Source organism: Oryctolagus cuniculus, chromosome 2 (assembly GCF_964237555.1).
Source record: "Oryctolagus cuniculus chromosome 2, mOryCun1.1, whole genome shotgun sequence".
Taxonomy (NCBI): Eukaryota; Metazoa; Chordata; class Mammalia; order Lagomorpha; family Leporidae; genus Oryctolagus; species Oryctolagus cuniculus.
Window position 1 is genome coordinate 19,356,314 of NC_091433.1, and position 22,373 is coordinate 19,378,686.

The window sequence follows — 22,373 nt, forward strand, 5'->3', positions numbered from 1 at the left end:
CACAGTCTGATACTCACCTCTGGCTTCTGACTCCAGCTTCTGACTGGTGCCCACCCTGGGAAGCAGAAGTGACGGCCCAGGTAAATTGTGCTCCAGCCACCCACAGGGGCCACCGAGATTGAGTTATTTGCTCTGGACTTGGCCCCATTCAGGGGCAGTTAAGGGGATCTGGGAAGTAGAACTCATTCTACCTACCTCTGTCTCTCTCTCTCTTTCTCGCTCTCTCTCAAGTGAATAAATAAAGTCTTTTTTTTTTTTAAAGAGATGTTTATTTTGGTGCAAAGATTTTTTCAAATCTGTGTCCCTATTTTTTGCATGATACACATTTTCCAGGAAACTTTTAAGACATAAACATGGCTGGCGCCGCAGCTCAATAGGCTAACCCTCCACCTGCAGTGCCGGCACACTGGGTTCTAGTCCTGGTCGGGGTGCCAGTTCTGTCACGGTTGCCCCTCTTCCAGGCCAGCTCTCTGCTGTGGCCCGGGAGTGCAGTGGAGGATGGCCCAAGTGCTTGGGCCCTACACCTGCGTGGGAGACCAGGAGAAGCACCTGGCTCCTGGCTTAGGATCAGCGCGGTGCGCCGGCCGCAGCACACCAGCCACGGTGGCCACTGAGGGGTGAACCAACGGCAAAAGGAAGACCTTTCTCTCTGTCTCTCTCTCTCACTGTCTAACTCCGCCTGTCAAAAAAAAAAAAAACATACACACACACACATATGTACACACACACTCACACACACTCGCACACACACACACACACACACACAGGATAGCTCAAAAAGTTCATGGAAATGGAATTAAAATGTAAGTGTATCTTGGTGCAGCAACATCTGAAATCCATGTACAGCTTTTTCATAATATGCATATTCTGTGAACTTTTTGAAGATAACTCCTGCATGTTTGTGTGTGTGTCACAGGCCTAGGTGCTGTGTATTTATACATTTAATCTTCATAACTCCACTACACTTGGCTCCAGTTCACACAGGAATGAAGCCATGCAGTACCTCTCCCTCATCATCCAGCTACTACCAGTAGCTACTAGCAGCCAGCCCAGCTTCAAACCTGCCCTGCACTGGAAACTCCCACAGCACGGGTCCTTGTGCTGCCCTCTATGGTAGAGAATACCATTTGCCATCTCTGCCAACAGATGATGGTGCACTAATTCATCAAGTCTAAATGTCTCACTGAAGTCACATCATCAGAACCCTAACTTGCTTCCCTGGACCTATTGGGCTTTTTTTTCTATAGAATCCTGATATCTTAAAAGTCTTGTGACCACAATGACAGGTGACTCGAAGACTGCCCTTCCCAGTTTTGCTAATCCCATCTGTAGGAGATGAGATATTTAAAAACGCACCTCATTCTTCCAGGCTAGATAGAAAAACAAAATAATATCTCATTCTACTTGGGTTTTAAGACACCCAGTGTAACACAGCTAGAGCCAGCCGGATAATTCCAGACACATAACAAACAAATAGCATATTTAATAGTGTGGGCCTTGTTTATACGCCTGCCATCAACTTTAATGATGAGCCTATTTATGCTAAACTTCACTACATTATTGGAGTCATCAGTGCCTGTAAGTGAGAGATAATGTGCTTGAAACTGCCACAAGTACCTGTGGCTTCCTCTAGGTCTTATATTTCGAGGTGGGGAGTGAGTATTTTTATACAATGCCTAGAACAACTCTTCAGTATTATGCCCCCAAAGTGGCCTAATGACCCATCAAATTTAAGAATGCAGGTTAGATAGTTAAACAGGTTTATTTTACTCAAAATCTCTAAAAGGGGTGAAATACTATATGTCTTTGGAACCTCCAAGATTACTCATACATGTCAGATTTTCTTTCTTTCTTTCTTTTTTTTTTTTTTTGACAGGCAAAGTTAGACAGTGAGAGAGAGACAGAGAGAAAGGTCTTCCTTTTCCATTGGTTCACTCCCCCAAATGGCCGCCACAGCCAGCGTGCTACACCGATCTGAAGCCAGGAGCCGGGTGCTTCCTCCTGGTTTCCCATGTGGATGCAGGGCTCAAGCACTTGGGCCATCCTCCACTGCCTTCCTGGGCCACAGCAGAGAGCTGGACTAGAAGAGGAACAGCCAGAACAGAATCCGGTGCCCCACCTGGGACTAGAACCCAGGGTGCCGGTGTCGTAGGCGGAGGGTTAGCCTAATGAGCCGCGGTGCCAGCCGTCAGATTTTCTAACAGTACTGAACAGAAGAAACTTCTCAAAAGGTGACTCCTGAACACGCCCCCATTAGGCTATTAAAACGCCACTTCAGTGAGTTTGGGATCAAACAACTAACAAAGACCAGTTGGCAATGCAAAACGAAAGTATGAACAGAACCTGCCTGAGTCATAATGTAGCACTAGCCAAGGGGATGCTTTGGTCTGGCCTTAGCCAAGTGGATGCCTTAGCCTGGCCAAGTGTCAGAATACACATTTCCACAAGTGTAAAGTTCTAATTCAAAATGACTCAGTAAAGTGAGAACCAAAGCTTAGAAAACCGCAGAATTCTGGGTATCTTCCGTCTCCATCAACGTGAGCCAAGAGTTTCGCATGACCTCCAGGATCCCCACACTTGGGGCCTCGGGCACCTTCGTCACTGGTGAGGGAAGCACAACTCATTAGATCCTAATAGGAGGGATGCGGGATGCTGTAAACATCTCCATCTGCATCAGCATTTTTGCCAGAGATGAACCATTATCAGCCGACAGGCTGCATACAGCCTCAATGAGGCCTGAAAGATAAAAATCAAGGCAACGACTGGCACCAGACCTAAAGAACAGTTCCAATGTGAGCTGGTCGGAAAAGGACGTTAGCATCATTCTCCCGCACCAAATATGAGCACCTTCTGAGGGTGTCCCCTCACCCCAGAAGTCCTCCCTGATCACTTTATCTGCCTGAGGCACCCCCAGCAGCTCTCCAACTCATTTCCCCAATACTGATTCCTACAGCACTTCCTGTCTAATAATATCTGATTCTTACGTTTCTTCAATGGCTACCTCCCCTCACTAGAAGTTCCATGAGGACTGGAATCTGTCACATTGATCACCATAGTCCCCCAGCCTGCTTGGCACAGGGTAGTCACCCAATATCCACAAAGACTTCAAAAAGTTCTTGAAAAATGGAATGAAAACGTGTAGGGGTGGGCATTTGATTGAAACACCCATCCCATATCAGAGTGCCTGGGTTCAAGTCCCAGTCCTGCTTCTCATTCCAGCTTCTTGTTAAAGGGCATTTGGAGAAAGAAGTCGGTGATAGCTCAAGTAGTTGGGTCCCTGCTGCACACATGGGAGACCCAGAGTGAGTTCCCAGTTCCTAGCTTTGACCTATCCCAGGTCCACCCACAGCAGGCATCTGGGGAATCAATTAGTAGATGAGAGATCTCTGCCACACAAATAACTAAATATAAAACTCAATGGTATTCATATATATAATATATGGAGATATAAATATATATGGAGATATATATTATATACATGGCAGGGAGAGAGAGAGAAAGAGAAAGAAAGAGAAAGAGAAAGAGAGAAGCTAAATTTGGTCCACAGTAATTTTGAAATCCAAGCATAATTTCTTCACAGCTCATATTTTCCATGAACTTTTTTAAGACTACTGCATATTTGTTGAACATTGAGGGTATGCTCTGCTTTTAGGGAACTCTGATTCAGGGGAACAGATACCCTGCCTTGGGGTTGACATCCTTGGGTTTTAATTGACAAAGCAGTCACTCTCCCTTATACCTACATGGGCCCCAAACTGAGATAGGGCAGGAGAAGTAAAGATCTGGAGGGCCAGGGTGAAGGGGCAGTGCTCTGGTCAGGAGGCAGATTAGCACCATATCCTTGGGCTTCTACTCTAAGCAGGAAGACAGGCTCTCCGAGGAGGGCTCCATGAGACAAGGTTGTTTCCCTAACTCACAGTGGACAGTGCCAACATTTGCCCCATCCCTCTGGCTACAAGGTACACGTTAAAGACTTCAACATGGCATTGTGGTGCAGCTGGTTAAGCTGCCATTTGTGGCCCAGACATCACTTATTGGAGTGCTAGTTTGAATTCCAGCTGTTCTGCTTCCAATTCAGCTTCCTGCTAATGTGCCTGGGCAGGCAGCAGATGATGACTCAAATACTCGGGTCCCTGCCAACCACGTGGGAGTTCCTGGCTCTGGGCTTTGACCTGGTCCAGACTTGACTGTTGTAGCCATTGGGGAGTGATAGAAAATCTGTCCCTCCCTCCCTTCTATTTCTCTCTCTCTCTCTCTCTCTCTCTCTCTCTCTGTCTCTCTCTCTTTCTCTTTGTTGTTTTGCCTTTTAAATAAATATCAAAATCTTTTTAAAACACTTTAAACACTGAGAGGACCCCTCCCTGTGCTACTTCATATCCTTCCTACCCAACTGCTCTGGGCGTATTTTATCATTTCCCCTGCCCACAGCTCTTGCTAAACAATCTGAATCACCCTGGACAGTCTTTCTATCCCTTTACTCATTCACTGGCCAACCATCCATGAGCTCAAATTCTCTAGGAGAACATCTAAGAACCACACAGGCCACCGAATGTTGGCTATGGGCAACAGAACTATGAGGTCTTATCAATTCAGGATATGTAGCTTTATTGGCCTATAAATTAACAGATGAACACAAATCAAAATACAGTAGAATCAGAGAAAGCAGAGTGGGGTACGAGTGGCTTCTGCAACTCGGGTAACTTGAAAAGCCAGGATCTGCTCTCTTGGAGATGACAAGATACGTTTTCCACTCCTATCAAGTGCCTAACTTCAACTCACTGAAGGTCTGATCAGCTTTCATTTCCTGTGTCCTCACTGGAACAAGCTCACATGGCTTTTCTTACCTCGTAATCAAACATATTCTTGGCTGGAATAACTGCTTTAGCCTCTGATGCACTGGCAATCATGTGTTTGAAATACCATCCCTTTATCTGTGTCCGAAGGGCTATCCACGTGAATTCTGCTTTTCATCCCTCCTTCCCGGCTCTGCTCTAATCCATCTGTTCTGTTAAGTCTTCTTTGAGCCCCCCAGTAGAATGATCACGCCCGTCTATGAACTCAGCCATGATCTCTAACACCACCACAGAAATCCCTTCCCTCTTTTTCCTATTTGTTGAGCATTTTCTATGGGCTCTGCTAGGTTCTCGGTATTAGATGAAAGAGATGCAGTCTCCAACCTCGAAGAGCTCCTAGCAGGATGAAAAGGAACCAGCACACCAACATGAACTGCCACACAGAGCGTTAAGAGCTAAACAGAGCAGCAAATAGCCGAGCACTCTGAGATCGCCTCAGTAGGATGAGAGTCAGAACCAGTGCCTGTGTGTCTCTGATGAATCCCGAGGTCAAACGGGCCAAGTCGGGTGAATGGATTATTCACTCACCATATAGATCAAAGCTATGGGTATCTGCACAACACAGGGAAAAAAACATACTTAGAGTCCTCCCATGTAGCTATGGACATGGTGCATTTTGTCGAGGTAGATGATAAATACCACCTCTCCATAAATAAGGACATTCACAAACAGTAGCTGAGACAACCCATTACTGACATAAGAATAAAGGCCTCTCTAAATGCAATGTAAACACATGTGCTTGATTTATCTGTCAAAACTCAAAGGTGCTCACTGGCATCCAAGGCTGCATTCAAATCATGCTGCATCCAGATATTAATCACTGGGTGGTCTTCCCTTTCACCATGCCCATTAAAATTATTACTGCACTTGTCCTGAAATGGGGGAGACATTTTACATGAGTAATAACATAAAATTGACAAAATACAAAGAGATTGCTCACAACTGTGTGAGAATAAAGGCTAAAATAGTTCTGATCTAGAGTTTTCGACTTGAACACAGTTATTATTAGCTCTATCTATCTTGCACGCTGAATCAAGAATAATGAAGATATGCCACCTGTATTTCCATAATTCATTATTTGCTCCTAAATCCAATATCTAAAAGATAAAACCAAGGTAAGCAGTATTAATGAGTTGTTAGATTGAGCAGTTTTCAAAAGATTTTACTATCTATCATCTTTCATGACGATCCCCTAACAAAGAACAATAAGTTGGCAGTGAAAAGACAGACCTGGACCCACAGAATTAAGCTGAGGTTAAAGCAAAAAGGCCCATTGGGATACTGTTTTTATTACTAATTTACTTTGTTTATTTAAGGAATCAATTTGTTGCCATTAAAAGCAGGGGTTTCAGATATTTTATAATTTACACACATTTCCTGATGTGAATGAGCTGTGCAGTTTGTAGGGGATCAGACGAGCTCTCCTGTAATGGTCCAAGAGATAAACATGTTCTTAAAATACACCCACAAACGAAATGGAAATGCCGTGGTGCCTACAATTCTAAGGAAGTGGAAAAATACACCAAGCAGTATGGAAACTTTGCTTAGCAGTTACATATATTTATAGATCCTCATGCAATAAGCCAGTTATGAAACAATAGAAATTAAGATGGGTCACCTAGCCTGGCCTGTTTACACTGAAATCTAAATCTTTCCTTTCCTTTTTTTTTTTTTTTTTTTTTTTAACTTACAGTAAGCCTCCCGGGAGAAGCTGAAATTCATTGACTGAGACTAGGCTGAATGACCATCCTTCCAAAACCCTTCAGGAAGGTGCAAGGTCCCCAACTTTGGGGCCAAAAGAGTTTTTAAAGATCACAGTAAATCAATAGCTTATAGATAGCAAAACAGATAGAGAAGCTCCTTACTTAAGATGAAAAGCAAACGATGCTCTGAACTTTTCGATCAATACAAAGCTAACAAATCAGCAAGGCAAACAAGATGAGAAGCTCGTGGACTGCGAGTGGCACTGGGCTGTGCTTTCTGCTGAACACTGCTCCCAGGCTGGCGTACTCGCGAATCACCAAGTAGGAAGGTCAGCGGAGACCAGCGTGCGGCGGGATTTGCAGCCGAGAGAGGACAAGTAGGTGGAACTTAAAAGGCCACTTGACACAAATGCCAATTAATGTATTACTCTTCTGCAAACTTCCTTTAGCGAGTATTTTGGTGGCTTTGAAGCATCTGCTCTTCCCACGGGATCCAGAATGAGATCTCTTGCTGTAGCCTTTGATTAAATGATGTTCAGGAAAAAAAAAAAGAAAAAGAAAAAACCCTATCAACATAGACTAAGCCCTTCACATGAAAACGAGAGGGCTTGACCCACCCCAATTAGGGAAACGCCTTTGAAATCTTACAACCACAAGGTCTTTTTTTTTTTTTTTTTTTTTTTGCACCAGCCAACTCTAAAAGATTCTTGCTGGACTGTCACTGCTCAGTTTCTGAATCTCCACACACACTGCACACAGGAGCCCCTTTGGAGGACCTGGTTATTACAACCTTGGTATATTCAGCTCATTTCACATCCTCATGTGACCAACGTGCCCTGTGCTTTGCAGCTGGCGCAGCGTTCCGCATGGGATGCCCACCTCTCAGACGCCCTCCGGGTTTTAAGGCCTCCTGTTGCTCAGGGCTCTACTGTAGCCTCGCCTGTGGCAGCACTGCCTCCTCTAACTTCCTGCTGCCTCTGCTTGCCATCAGCAAGCTCCTTCTGGTGCCATCCAATCCCCAGTTGCCCTTTTGTATTTCTCTACCTTGCCCACCCCCACAAACTCTATGTGTGTCTACTGTCTTAACTTAGGTTGCTGTAACAAAACATGGGTGTGTGATCTGATAGACTGGGAGTAGGGGGTGCGAGGGCTTTAACCACAGAAATGTACTTCTCACAGATCCAGAGCCTGGGAAATCCCGCTTCAAGGTGTGTGCAGTTCTGACGCCTGGGGAGGGCTTTCTTCCCGGCTTGAAGAAGGCTCCCTCTCTATTCTGTCCTCACATAGTGGAGGTAGAGAGGGCTCTGGTCTCCTCCTTTTTCTTAGAAGGACACCAACCTTACCATGAGCACCCCACCCTCACAACCTCATCTAAAACGAATCACCTCCCCCAAAGTCCCACCTCCAAAAACCATCTCTTCAGGAATTAGGGATTTGAAGAAACACAGACATTCAGTCCATAGCACCTGGCTCATATCTATTTAGTACACATATTTTTATGATCTTTATATGTCTCATTTATTCTTCCCAACAGTGAGTTGGTACTGTTACTACATGTAGCCTACAGATGGGGACACAAAGGCACAGAGAGGTTAACGACACAAAGTCCATCCACCATGGAGCTAACGAAAAACCTGAGACCTGTGGCTCTGGAGATCACACTCTGAATGTTGACTCCATACCATCATCCTGTAGATGTATGCCTCTACAACAGCACACAGCAAAGTGCCTCCATCATAGGCAGGAACAACAATCATTACAAAGTGGTTGAAATATTCCAACTCAATAAGACTCCGAATGTCAGGTCTCAGGAAGCATTTGGTCCCTTTGGATAATAAAGTACAGAGAGGAGAAATGCATTGCCTGGTAGCAGAGTCATCTCTTGTTGAGAAAACCAAAGAAGTGTTGCTTCCCCACTGAAGGTATCACCAGATACTTCAAAGCTGTTCTTTCTTCCTTTTAAACTACTTCCACCCAAAGCATGAAGATAGTTAAGGAGAGAAGATTTTTTTTGTTAACTACAAAGGTCTGGTAACTGTCTCACTGGTCTGCCAGTACTTACATATTTGAAAAGAAGCACCTCTAGGGGCTAACTAGTTCCTCGGTTGGCATTCAAATCAGTGAAATTCTGCAAATCGGTCTTTTATGCATGCAAACAGTTAAGAAGCAGCTGAAAGTGGAAAAGACTGAGAGTGACCATGGATGTAAGTCCACATCCACAGAGAGGAAACGTAGCTGTGTACCGAAAGCAAACAATTCCACCATACTAAAACATTAACAAGGAGTTGGGGTGAACACAGAAGAGGTAGAGACTGAGTTAGGCTTTTGAGGTCAAGCACAATCAGTAGCCACATTTGTCCAGTCCTACAAAATGAAATGTGACAGTGCCTTTGTCATTTATTATCATTAATTATGGAGCTATGACACACCTACCAATGACTGTAAAAGGATTTAGCTTATTTAATTAATTAACCCTGTATCAAGTTTTCCCAAAGTTAACTGCTGAAATTAAAATACCCCGACTCTAACTATGGGTCTTAAATAAGTAAATGTCTATTTACATATCACAAATATATTGGGGTTTCCCAAATCTCACCTTGTTTGCCACCCAGCAACACTTCCGTGTGCTAACACTTCTGTTCAAGACAGAAGACATTAATTAAATAATTAGCCTTGAGCTCAGACATGTAAACAAACACAATTGATGAATTTGTTAATTGTTCTTCCCTGCTGTGGACAGGAACTATTGTTAGCAACAGTAACATTACCACTGATCTGATTTCAGAGAGACACTCTGGTTACAGGAGACAGTAACTGCATGGAGGAGGAACCCAGAGTGTTTGCTGAAAATACAAAACGGTGCAACTGTTCTCCTTAAGTCACATGGAAGAGGACCAGGAATACTGGCAAAGAAAATAGCCAATGGATATTTGAATTTGCACCAAATACTGATGCCTCAATTATGTTTGCGACTCCCGGCACTCAGAAATAAAATAATTTAGAACACATCCCAAAGAAATGGCATGCTTTGAAAAAATATCCCACATTAGCACCTCCCTTCCTTTCAGCCACTGGAAGATTTGATCTGAATAAAAATGAAGCTAGATGGTACAGATTGGTGTTCCAATGTTTCTCTAGGATTTCTTTATAAGTGAAGTATAAATAGCAATTATCAGCAGACATGTGTACACTGGGCATAGAAGACATACGTCTGTTGACAACAGGTTTCCAATAGGAAATACGACGAAAACTAGAAAGCAAACCAAAATACATTTCAGCTGTTTATTAACATGTCAATCACTCCTTAGTCCATAAAAATTTCATAAAGTGCTGTAAACATTTCACCATGCTCTTAATTCACATGAAACAGAATGATATTTTCTATGCTATGTTGATGAATGGAAGGGATGTGATCATTTTTCTAGGCAGGACTGTAGGGTTTCTATCACTCTAAGTCGGGAAATAAGACCGAATTGAAACCAAGTTGGGACATTTGTTCCAGAGAGGAATATGGTGTTTGCCCAACTAAAACAGATTCCTCTGTATGACAAATCAGGGAAGGAAAGAAAACAGAAATCATATAGGAGTCCGAGGGAAGGGAAAAAGACAAATTGTCTCACAAAAAGCAGGTTTCACACAGAGAAAGATAGAGGATGGGCTAAGAGAAACAAAAACGAAAAAAGCTACAAGCCCATATTCAGGAGCCACCTTTCCCACTAAGACACTTAAAACTGCTGATCACTGTTCTTTTCTTCAAAGCTGAAGGTCCTAGTTGAACCCATCTCCTCCAGGAAGGTGTCCAGGGTCACCTGAGCGATGCTTCGCCCTCATCCTGCGCATCCACGCACAAGCCAGCAGCACTCTCAGCTGCATTCCTCCACAGTGATTAATGTGTCTGTCTTGGTGCTGCTGTCAGACAGTGAGCTCCTGGAGGGCAGGCACTGAGCTTTGCATGCCACAGATTCCCCACAGGATCAGGATAGGACATCCTGTACACGGCAGGTGCTCAGAAAGATGCCTGTCCAATAAATTAATCAAGCAAAATGACTTTCCTCTAATAGTCACAGACTCTGAGCATTTTTGTTGTCTGGCAGAGCTTTAGAAATTTCAAGAAAACCTGGAGCAATTGCTACGGGAAGAGTCTTTTGCAAGCGTTGGTGCTCTTGGCACTTGAAGGACACTCAAAATACATGCCCAGGCAACCTGATTAAAGATTTCCTCTTTCCCTTTTAGCAACATATTTTCCAACTGGCATCAGGCCAGGCCAAGTGCATGTCCCTTTTCCCTTCACAGTGAAGATGCTGCTAAACTCAATTATCAAATCTTGAATGAGTGACTGAATGAATGAACAAGAGCACACACGCGAGCTAAGAATTCAAAGAGGGACAAAGCTCTCAGTGTCCTCAAGATGTACACAGTCAATGAAGAAACAAAGCAAAAAAAAAGAAAAGAAAAAGAAAACCAGGTAGGAAAACTGTTTTATAAAAGGCAGGAAAACTAAACCTCAAGGGAAAAAGGAAGACATTGACTCAATTAAGAAGATGCCAGCAGGCAAGGGCACAGGGAAAGCCAGTTGGAAGAGTTGCTTGGAAAGTCTTGAGTGAGACCTGGAGAAATGCTAATCAAGGGAGGGGCTGGCGAGCAGCACATTCAGAAAGAATCAGCACTGATCTAGTGAAGAGGATCTGGGCTTTGCTGGCTTCCCATCTCTGTTGGGCCACAGAGAAGATTGGAGGCCTCCTGTGGTTCCCTCTTCCTTTGTTTCCTGTTTGTTTGTTGTTTTTATCTAAATGCAGGCAGATCACTGTGAACTTCAAGGACTCTAGTGTCAAATAGGATAATGTGTTTGAAATGGCCTAACAAGATATCACCCAGAAGGTGCATGCTTAAGATCTTAGGGTGATTTTAGGAAACAAATCAATTGATGAACTACTGTATCAGAGAGCCATACCAGAAACCCATACTCACCATCAAAAATACCAGGGGAATGGAATCAATACATTTTAGTTCTCGTGTCTTTGGGAAGCATGCAGTCTAGCTACAAACATCTGGACTAGAGGCACCCAATAGGGTGACCAGTTGCCCAGGTTTGATGCAGCCTGAGCAGGATGTGGGTTTTTCCTGTGCAAAATAACTAGGGAGCCCTGGCAAAGCACAATGGGTTGGTTGCCTTTGGGGAGATGCATGTGACAAGTTCCATAAGAGATCCAAGACAGGTACATATATTATAGGGAGAGGGTATGTGTATAATTGGGGGAGGTGCTATGCAAAACAACAACTTTGAGACCCCCAACATCCAACTGTTTCTCTTTATTCCTATTCCCAGGATGCCACCATTTGTTGAAAGAAGATCCTAAAAACTCTTCTTAAAGCTCAAATCGAAATAGGACCTCTGTCTTTGAATATGAAACCTGGGTTTCTGTTGGGAATAGGCGAACACTGTTTTTCTCATTTTGAAGATGGATAAACTGAGCTCCATAGACAGGCTAAACAACTTGTTCAAATCAACCACACAGCTGGAAATAAAACCCAGTTTCTTTACCTCCTGGTTCAGTATGTATTTTGGGATATATAACATAGGCTTCAAACAGTGTTTAAGTTCTATTTAACCTTAGTGGGGAATATTCCAATTAACACATCCACCCCTGGGTGTTTGTCCCAGTTGAAATTTTCTTCCTTCTTCATAAAATAAAGTGAAGGGAACACTCTCCCAGCCCCTGCCTCTTTTTTTCCTTACTAAAGCTGGCAAGTGTTAGTGCCTTTGCTGGTTTCTGCTCAATTCAACTCAAGAGAAGCTTGAAATGTATTCCATTTTTTGTAACAGTTAGGAAAGGATTGTTGAGGGGTAGGGAAGATCAATCACTCGTGAAAAATGCTAGGTGTCCCATTATGGTATGATAAGTTCAGCTGCATAGCATATGCATTTTTTTTGCTCTCTGAATAAATGGCAGAAGTCAGTTCCCCATAAATTCAAAATGTATATTAGAACATGAAATCATATTTTAAGTGGATTTCACATATTGCTTCTCTTCATCATTCTAAATACCGAAGATTAAGCTTGCCACTTGCCTCTTGCCATCTTTCCTCTTTTTTTTTTTTAACTTCTGTTTAATCAGATGTGAATAATGATTGGTGGCCTTTATTGTCCTGAACTACCTGGAAAGGAAAGAGAGAAAATGAACACTGTCTGCTCTTTCCATTCCAAACAACGTTCATTTTCATTAGGACTCTTTCTGGCTTCTCTCAAAATGGCAATGTTGCCCAAATGCTGGAGCTGACCAAACTATCTTTTGCTAAGGCAATCTACAATTCCTATCCCTCTGGTTTTTTGATACAAAACATTCTGTTTGGTCTCCCCCTTCCACTGAATTTCTTCCAGGATCCAAGGCAGGTATTTGGCCTAATGGTTACACTGACTGCCTCGTACACCACAGTGCTTGAGTTCAATTCCCACTTCGGGCTGCTGACTCCAGCTTCTTGCTAATGCACACCCTGGAAGGCAGTGGTGATGTCTCAGGTAAGTGGGTTCCTGCCATCTGCATGGGAGACCTGGATTGAGTTCCTAACTCCTGGCTTCAGCATCCCTTCCCCTTGCCACTGTGGACATTTGGGAACTGAGCCAGTGAATGGGTTTCTCTCTCTCTCTCTCTCTCTCTCTCTCTGTATCTCTGTCTCTCAAACAAATAACTGATTTAAAATGTTAATGACCTCAAGGATCTGCACAAGGGCAATATAGGCTGGTGGTTATGAACCCAACATGCTGTTAAAAAGACCTCTGAGTTCAAATTCTCAGCTCTCTCACTACTTAGCTTGTCAGCCTGCCCAAGTCACTTAACTTGTCTATGTTTCTGTTTCTGAAAAATCACTGCTCCCCTGATCATCACCAACACAGAACCCAGGAAAAGTCACCCCCTTCCCTACTCCCAGCCCTGTGGGTTAACCACTTTGCAGTGAGGGTCCAGCACTCGGCACCTCTCATCCTTTCTTCAACCCCTTTCCACTGATTTGCAACTCTCTTAATCTTTTAAGCCGGTTTCCCCTCTGTGGAGCACCTTCTGATTCTTCTTTATGGGTTCCTTCTCTTCCTCTATCTCCAGTCTCTCCCTAGAAAATCTTATGCAAACAATCTCCCAAACACGTGCCCTTCACAATGACTTCTTGTGACTGCTGCCTCACCTCTCTGCCCCCGCTGGAAGAGGATGACCAGTCAACAGCTCAGAGGTAACTGGACCACAGATGTCTCCCTGAATGATGCCTCCCTACTTTTTCCTGCCTCAGTAATTGGCATCAGCCGTTCTGTGGCTCAGGCCCAAAGCACAGCAGTCAGTCTTGAGTTTTCTCCTTCCTCCACCCTCTCAAACCCAATCCCAAGAGCTCCACCTCCAGTCTGCCCTCGTCTGACCACATCCTTCATAGCTATTCCTGCCACTTTGGATTCTATCTGGGTTTCTACATCATCCATCCTACTCCTCTCCCTGCTTTGATGGTCTTCAGCCAGAGAATCAGAAAATAAAGAGCAAATTCAACGTCACCAGTTCCCAATGTAACACAACACACACACACACACACACACACACACACACCAACACACAGAGACTGGTTTCCTTTGACCTGTAAATTAAGCTCCTCTTCTTTTAAAGATTTATTTATTTATTTATTTGAAATGCAGAGTTACAGAGAGGCAGTGAGAGACAGAGAGAGGGAGACACAAAGAGAGGTCTTCCATCTGCTGGTTCACTCCCCAGATGGCCACAATAGCTGGAGCTGAGCTGATCTAAAGCCAGGAGCCAGGAGCTTCTTCCAGGTCTCCCTCATGGGTGCAGGGGCCCAAGGACTTGGGCCATCTTCCACTGCTTTCCCAGGCCATAGCAGAGAGCTGGATGGGAAGTGGAGCAGCTGGGACTTGAACCAGCACCCATATGGGATGCTGGCACTGCAGGTGGTGGCTTTACTCACTACACCACAGTGTCAGTCCCAAGCTCCTCTTTTGTGATCTTGCTTTATCAGTGTACATCATTATCCAGTCCTGTCCACCTTGCCACCTTTCCTGCACCTCTCACTACTACCTTTACAACACTCCCCACTTTCTTCTGTTTTTTTTTTTTTTTTTAAATAGTCCAAGACCTTTTCCACCCTGTAGGTCTTTTCAATACCTATTGCCTCTGACCAGAACATTCTACCTCCTTTCTCATCCTATGGGTCTCTGCCACATAGGGAGATGGCCACTTACCTCCCCATAACAATTTCTCTACTGTTCTATCTCTAACAGCCACAGCATCAATCACTGTCTATCTCATTATCCTGCTTCATTTTTTGTCACGGACTTCATCAACATCCAATTGCTACTTCCTTGTTGCTTGTTTATTATCTGTCCTCCCCCAAATTCCATGAGCTCAGTGGCCTTGTCTCATCCTCTCTCCCAACTCCAAAATGGAAAATGGATCAGGCACACATTAGGCTCACCACCCAATATCTGCTGAATGAATGAGTGGTCAGCTTTTAAGGTCTTTTAATTCCCCAAACTCATCCACGATACATCGGTGAGATGTTTTGCAAGCCTAGATAATTAAATGGCAATTAGACGGAAAGAAAGGCCGTTCAGCTCTACGCTAACAAGCAGAGGAACGACTGTTCCAAGGACACCGGCTGCTTGTTCATCATCTCCAAAGTAAAATAAACAAGCAGAGGAGGGGCTGAAATTGTTGTGGGACAGTCTGACTTAATATATGAAAACAAGGTTTTAATTTTGAGGACTATTAATAATTGAGACTGGCTATAAAGCAAAGCTCCCAGCCCTTGATTTCCAAAGCAGTTGACAAACAATAGGGAATGATGGGTCTTAGAGGCTTCAGTAATTTGTTAATGTGCTGTCATTACTGGGTTATAAAACTCATAACGTACACAAGGTTTCAATCATTCTACAATAGTCATGTTCCCACCTTCTGCTAGCTCTGGTATCAAAACACTCTGAGCCCATGATACTACATGGTAGTTGAACCCTTAGTGGTATGTAAAATAATGGCACTTAATACAGGGCATCACAGACCCAATTAGGTACAAGTGTTAACGATGTCACAATGATTGAACACTGGCTCTAAGCCAGCATTTACAAATGTTGTTTTTATTCGTACTCACACTCAACCTAGGGAATAAGTAACACTAATCCTATTCTATAAGTAAGAAACTAAGAGTCGGGGATTGAGTAACTTTTCTGAAGCCATATAACTTTATAGCCCATAATTTAACACAGATCTATCTGACCCCAAACAAATTTGCATCACCAATAGATTATTTATATATTAATATAATAATTATTGTCAAATTACATTAGGGCCTATACATGAGCACATAGTAGGTGTTCAACTCAGGTCACTTTCCATCCTCTCTGCCCCTTTACATGTGCCTGAATGTAAGAGAGTGAACTGTGCTCTGCTTCCATGATTTATGTAAAACCTCTTAGAGGGTGAGCTTTGGCAGAGTCTGAGGTCTGGCTTTTGAAAAGATCTGAGCCCATATCAAAGGCAGAGTTAGCTGGGAAGTCAGCAGGACCGCACAATGATCACGCTGCGGAGGGACTGCTCCCTGATGAACAGGAGAGAGCAAAACAGCCAAATTAACTCCCTGCCTCAGTCTTGACGAGAGAAACGCCAGCAAGAGGAGACTTGGGATGCAGGCGGGTCACACGCGCTAGACTACGCGAGGGAGGCAGAGCACAGTGGGAAAAGTGTGGGTTTTCCAGTCTGTCTGAGGCTGAACCTCCACACTCCTTCTTAGCCACCTGATCCTTCACCTCTCTGGATCCTCTTCTTCTCATCTCCAGTGAGGGGAGGGGCAGCCTCCTCTACAGGGCCTCAGTAAGGAAATGGTTACCCCACAGATGTTTAAGCCCTTCCTCTATGCATGTAGGATACACACTGAATAAAACGTAAGTAGCCAGTCTTCATTTGGCTTACGTTTTAGTAACTAGTACAAATGGATGTGCAACGTCCTACAATAATGTATGTGGGGTGTCTAGCCCCTCTACTAAGGACAAGTCATTACGTTAGACATGACAAATGAAAATGCTGCCCGGTTGAAACTTACCCAGCAGTCCTGAAGGGAATAGCAAGCTGGTCTCCTGTGCTTGTGTTTCCTCCACCAAAAGCATTCCTCATCAAGCGTGAGCCACGGCTGACTCCTTCTCATGCCCCAACTAGTCAAATGCCATCTCCCCATGGAGGGCGTGTTGTCTGCATAGACTCTTCCTCCTGCCTGGCCCCGTATCCCTATCGCTTCAACTTGCTTATTGGCTTCATATTCCTCATCACAATGTGTTTGCTGATATACTATCCCATCCCCTAAGCTCCCCGACAACAGAGACACTTGTTCTTCACGCCTAGAACAGGTTAATATTAACAGGCAGGTGTTTGGCACAGGAGTTAAATCACTGCTTGGGATGCCTGCATCCCCTATCAGAGTGCTCGGGTTTGAGTCCTGGGGTCTGTTTCCCATCCAGCTTCCTTCTGATGCACACTGCGGGAGGCAGCAGGTGATGGCTCAAGTAGTTGGGTCCCTGCCACCTATGTGGGAGACCTGGATTAAGTTCCTAGATCCTGACTTCAGCCTGCACCCAGCACCAGATCTTGTGGGCATTTGGGAAGCGAACCAGCAGTTGGAAGATCTTTTTCTGTCTCTCAGCCTTCCAAATAAAATGCAAATATTTAATTTTTAAAAATATACCTGTATGAATAGCTGTGGTGATATGCTTTCCATTGCTAAAGAAAAAGCTGCAATTTATAAACATGCCTTAGACTCAAGGGTAAAGTTGGGGACCTCCTGGGCAAAATGCTCAAACTGTCACCATCTGTAGCCCATCAGTGACAGCGTTAGCAGAAGACTACAGAATAAGGCTCCAAAATCTTGGGGGGGAAAAAATCACTACATTTTCTTCTGAGACCTGCAAACTCCTGACATCAAACTCTTCAGGTCACTGAACATTGAAGACAACAAAACCAAAAGGAATAGAGTTGAGGTAAGAGGCAATGAATTCAGGTCGGCTTGATCATATATCTCCTCTGAGAGGGCAAGCATGGGAATGAGGAGAAATGAATTCATGTAGTTTATTTAGCCTCAAAAGAGACTTCTGACAATATTTCCAATCCAGGGCCATTAAAATATCGAGTCATTCTGGGATTGTGGGAACTAGCCTGACCAGAATAGGGGACCAATGAATCAACCCGATATTTATTGAACACTTAACATATCTCTAACCTGTGTCAGGTAAATCGGCTTAAAGGTAAGACAAAGCACAACAGGAGGGAGCCCCAGAGGCCTCACAGATACTGCCCTCCTTTAGTTTCTTCATAAATGATCTAGATGGAAATATGCACCAAATCCTCCGTCTCTGCCGAGCAACGCAAACTCCTTAGTTGCATAAAATGTTGAGCCGACGGAAGAAAAAGCCAGAAAGAGTTTCTCATGCCACCCCCTGGGCAGGACAACAGCAGCAGTGTCGCTGAACTAATGCAGCATGGTGCTGTTGAGCTGGGTGCAGCCTCAGCAGAGAGTGAACTTGAAAACTAAGGGGAGTAAGGACCTTATTTCTGGGTCCAGATCACAACCTTCCCATAACAGATGCAAACATTGTGAACCCGAGGAGAAAGCACCCCCACCCCACAGCTAAGATACTCCACTCATTGTGCTTTCAAGGCACTGGTGGGGGGAGAGGTATTAGCTAAAAGCAGTAGGAGCTAAAACCACTGCCACCTAATTCTCAAGACCTGAGCAGATAGTGGACTGTTTGCCAAGAATAACAGTCAACGCCAATGATTCTCATGGAGCTGGGACTGAAGTGAGACCAAGAGAGGAAGGCAGCAACTTCCAGTGTGGACAAAATGGCCAAACACAGGCAGCCTTTGTCATAAGAGAACATTTGGAAACTCAAGATTCCTGCTTCCCTCAGACTAGCAGCCCAGGACCTGAACAGGTGAGGATTTCCTTTTGTTTTGTGATCTGAAGTAAACATTTGACAAGCTTGATATCCCTGGGCTTTCATATTATATCACTTTGTCATAGGAGCTCAGCAGTGATGCTGTTTGTGGTCTAATTTCTTAACTTCAAGAGGCTCCCTAGACAGGAACCTGAAACTTAAACAAAAGCATGAGGCTAAAAGCAAAAACATTTCATCATGAAGGGGCTTGGGGGAATCCCCAGCTCTGTCAAATGCGTCCCATCCTGATGCCAAAAAGCAGGTGTTCTTTGGGAGGTGTACACGGGAGATGAATGGCAGAGATGTTTGATCCTGTGCACCGCGCTGTGCCTTTAGCAAGAAAACTCAAGATGAGGATCGAGGCAAATCTTCCCACCTGTCTAGAGAAAGGCCAAACCAGGAAACAAGCGGTGGTGGATCTCTGAAGACACAGAGGCGGCAGCAACTGGCTGCAGAATGAGTGACTGAGAAAGGAGTTTGTCAAAAGACTAACTCGAGCTCAATAGCTCTCCAGCCCCAGGGACTGGTCCCACGTACAGAGTCAGGACTGCAATGGTCAAGAAGGAAAAGTACAGTCCTGTTCAGTAAACAGGTTCCCTGTAGTGAACAAATCATCCCAATGACTCCATTCAAAGACCTGTCTTCTCCCTTGCATCTGAGCTTTGGGCTCATACTGACTCATTCTAGTCTGCCTGCACCAAGAGTGTCCAGCTCAGCACAGAAGCCCTAGCTCGGATTCCATGCAGAAGGAGCCCAAGCTCCCGGGTGAGGCACATCTGCCTTCTCATCCCAGGTCCGTCTCCTGCCAGGTATGTGCCTAACTTCCCGGAACCCCAGCTTCTTCTACTGGGACATGTTGCCGGCAGGACCAACCTCATTCTTGGGGTTGCTGGGAGAGGCTATGAGAGGGTTACTAGAAGGGGGGTGGGAGAGTGGGCTGGGAGCACATCATAAGTGAGCACTCCGAGAAGGTTTTGATTTCACTGGGGATAAAGCATGAAGGAGAAGCTCAGGGGAAGAGGCCATTTGCGGGGGTTCAGATGGCAAATCACAGAAGCTCGGGGAAGGGATGGGCACGGCACTGTGGTTTCATGGACAGCCAGCAGCTGCAGCAGGCACTGGGAGGTGCAGAGATGAGCCTCCACATATTTGAAAAGAAACGGGCTTAGAGCCGGGCTGATCTGAGTGTGAAATCCAGCCAGACTCTAGCAAATGGCCTTGGGCTGGTGATCTCAACTCCCCCACAGCAGTTCTCCTTCCTGTAGAGTGAGGTTAGTATTCACTACTTCCTACAGTTCTTCTAAGGAACAAGTGGGTTGCATGTGTGGAGGCTTTCTAACAGGGGTGGGGAATGTCCAGCCCACAGGCTGTATAAGGGCCAACAAAATCATCTGGTCCGGCCTGGCCAAGGCAACAATAGGCAAGACTCAATATTCAATACATCTCCAGCAGGCTGATTTTGTAAGTTGATAATTTTGCATGGCCTGCAAGCGTTATAAATCTCCAAATGGTCCTTGCAGAAGACAGGTTCCCCACCCCTGCAAGAAGGCATCTGTGAAGTAGACACCCCTTATTTCCTTTTTCACTGGTATTTTCTTTCCATGCCAGAAATGTTCATGTGTTTTGTTACATTTTCTTCCAATTTTAGTAATATAAGATTATGAAAAACAGACCCAATGCATGTTTTCTTCATCTCTCTCTCTGAAAAATAATATTTTACCAGCTCTCATAATTATACATATGATCTGGGGTACGCATCAGGGCCCTCAGACAATATTCCTGACTTCCTGCTCCCAAATAAAAGATCGAAATGATGTGAATGCTTCCCAGCTTCCCCCACCCCCATCAACAGCAATGTTGATTTGCTGATGTTTCTACTAAATTATGTGCCTTACTAGATAAAAGATTTGTTTTTGAAAAACAGCCACTTCCAAAAATAAGAGTTTATCAATTCCACACATTCTTATTAGCTATCAATGGCTGAAATGAACTGAATGGGAATTCAGTTGGGCTGATGAATGTCTAATGCAACCTCGTAGAACAGCCTTGAACACACAGCCCTGTTGGGGTTCACCAACCACATTTAAACTATCAGCACTTTTATGCTATAATAGAGCTTATTAACGACAGCTGACTGACATTAGATGTCGCCAAATGAAGCATCAATTAAAAAAATATGCTGACCTCCCCAGCAGCAATGGTCCCCCACTCACCAATGGGAAATCAGAATAATTACTGTGGGGTTATGAAACCAAGATACTTGACTAACTGCCACACACACAAAAAAAGCCAGCAAATACAATATGAGGCTATAGCAATATTGATATTCATAAAATCTCATTAGGCCAACGGAAGTCAAACATTAGCCAATCATGCTCCTGATTCCTAGTTACAGATCAAAGCTAAATAGGTGCTTTCGCCAGTTAGAAACAAAATTGAATTTGAGATCAGCATCGCTCTCATTAAGTACCACTCTATTAGGCTGTGTTTAAGACCAACAGCCCATAGGGAGTTTTTTCCAAACCAATGAGAAGGCCTCCTTTGCACATCAGCTTGAAATACCATGGCTGTTCGTTTAAATACACATATCTTTGGAGCAGTCTGGACTCACACTGCCCTATCATCCCTTTCCTTAGTCCTTTCACCTTAGGCTGGGTTATTTACAGCAAAATGCAAATCCTGTTGGAACCCAATCATTGTCATTTTCAAAATGAGCTTCTCTATATTGGTTCCCACGGTAAAATAGGCAAGTATCTTCCTTGCATGTTTATTTCTTTCCTCTGTGACATTAGCCTTAATGAAAAGGAAAGACAAATCAAACGGATTTAAACAGGTGTTATGACTGAGCTGCGCTCCATGCTGAGGCAAATGAAGTTGAGTCCGTCTGGAGCAGAGAGGAGCTGGCTGGCACCCAGTGCAGAACAAAACCTCAGTATCATCACGTGCTGGGACAAAGCGGGGGTTCCTTCCTCTGGATGAGACCACGTTTTAAAATTCCAATAAGCTGCACAAACACAGCGGCGCTGACAAAATGTGTCTCCCTTCATGCTGAGATGGTTCACCGCCTCTCCTACATCATTTATAGCCCACAGCTGGAGGTTATTCCACAGGGTCGTCCCGGCCAGGGGAGCAATAACCAGACTGACAGCTCTGAGCACAGCCCTCCATCGCCAGCCTCGGACTGTTTCTCCATGGTGCCATACACACACACACACACACAGTCTCAGTGGCTTACCCAAGGGACATCCAACGGAAAGGGGTGGATCTGATTTTGTTTTACCCTTTCAAATTAGCTGCCTCACAGAATCTGTTTTTAAATGACTAAGAGCACTGCCACATTCCATACTACGCACACAGCCTCTGTAGCTTGCAGTGCGTGGGGGAAGGTATGATTCAGTCCTTGCCTTGTTCCCAGTGCACAGATTGGAGGGTAGATAATGCTCTGGCTATATACCTCGGCAGTCTTAGGTTCCCTCTGAGAGGAGGAGGTGGGCAAGCAGATTGGGAAGCGGTGAAGGGGAGTGTCTCGATGTGACATTTTGCACAGGAAGTGCGCACTTTTGACTTAGCACATTTATTTAGAGTGTGAGGTGGCATCTGTTCAGGGAAAGGTTCAAAGTTCCTCCAATCTTCTCTCGTACAACCACTACAGGCCAAGCATCCCTAACCCGAAAATGTGAACTCTGAAAGGCTCCAGAATCCAAAGACTTCTGATTGGCAACTCGATGCCCTAAGTGGAAAATCCCACACCTGGATGTCATGTGACCACAAGGGCCTCGTGGTCAGCATAGGATTCATTTGATACATTTTGAGATCTCTTAAAATGGGTGGGCATTTGAGGAGAGCAAA

The 22,373-nt window shown here is 44.5% G+C and overlaps 1 protein-coding gene across 2 annotated transcripts in view; it reads right to left on the reverse strand.

Moving 5' to 3' along the window:
* PPARGC1A (PPARG coactivator 1 alpha) overlaps nt 1–22,373 on the reverse strand; it is a 705,391-nt gene that overhangs the window by 371,137 nt on the left and 311,881 nt on the right. The gene's annotated exons all lie outside the window — the stretch shown is intronic.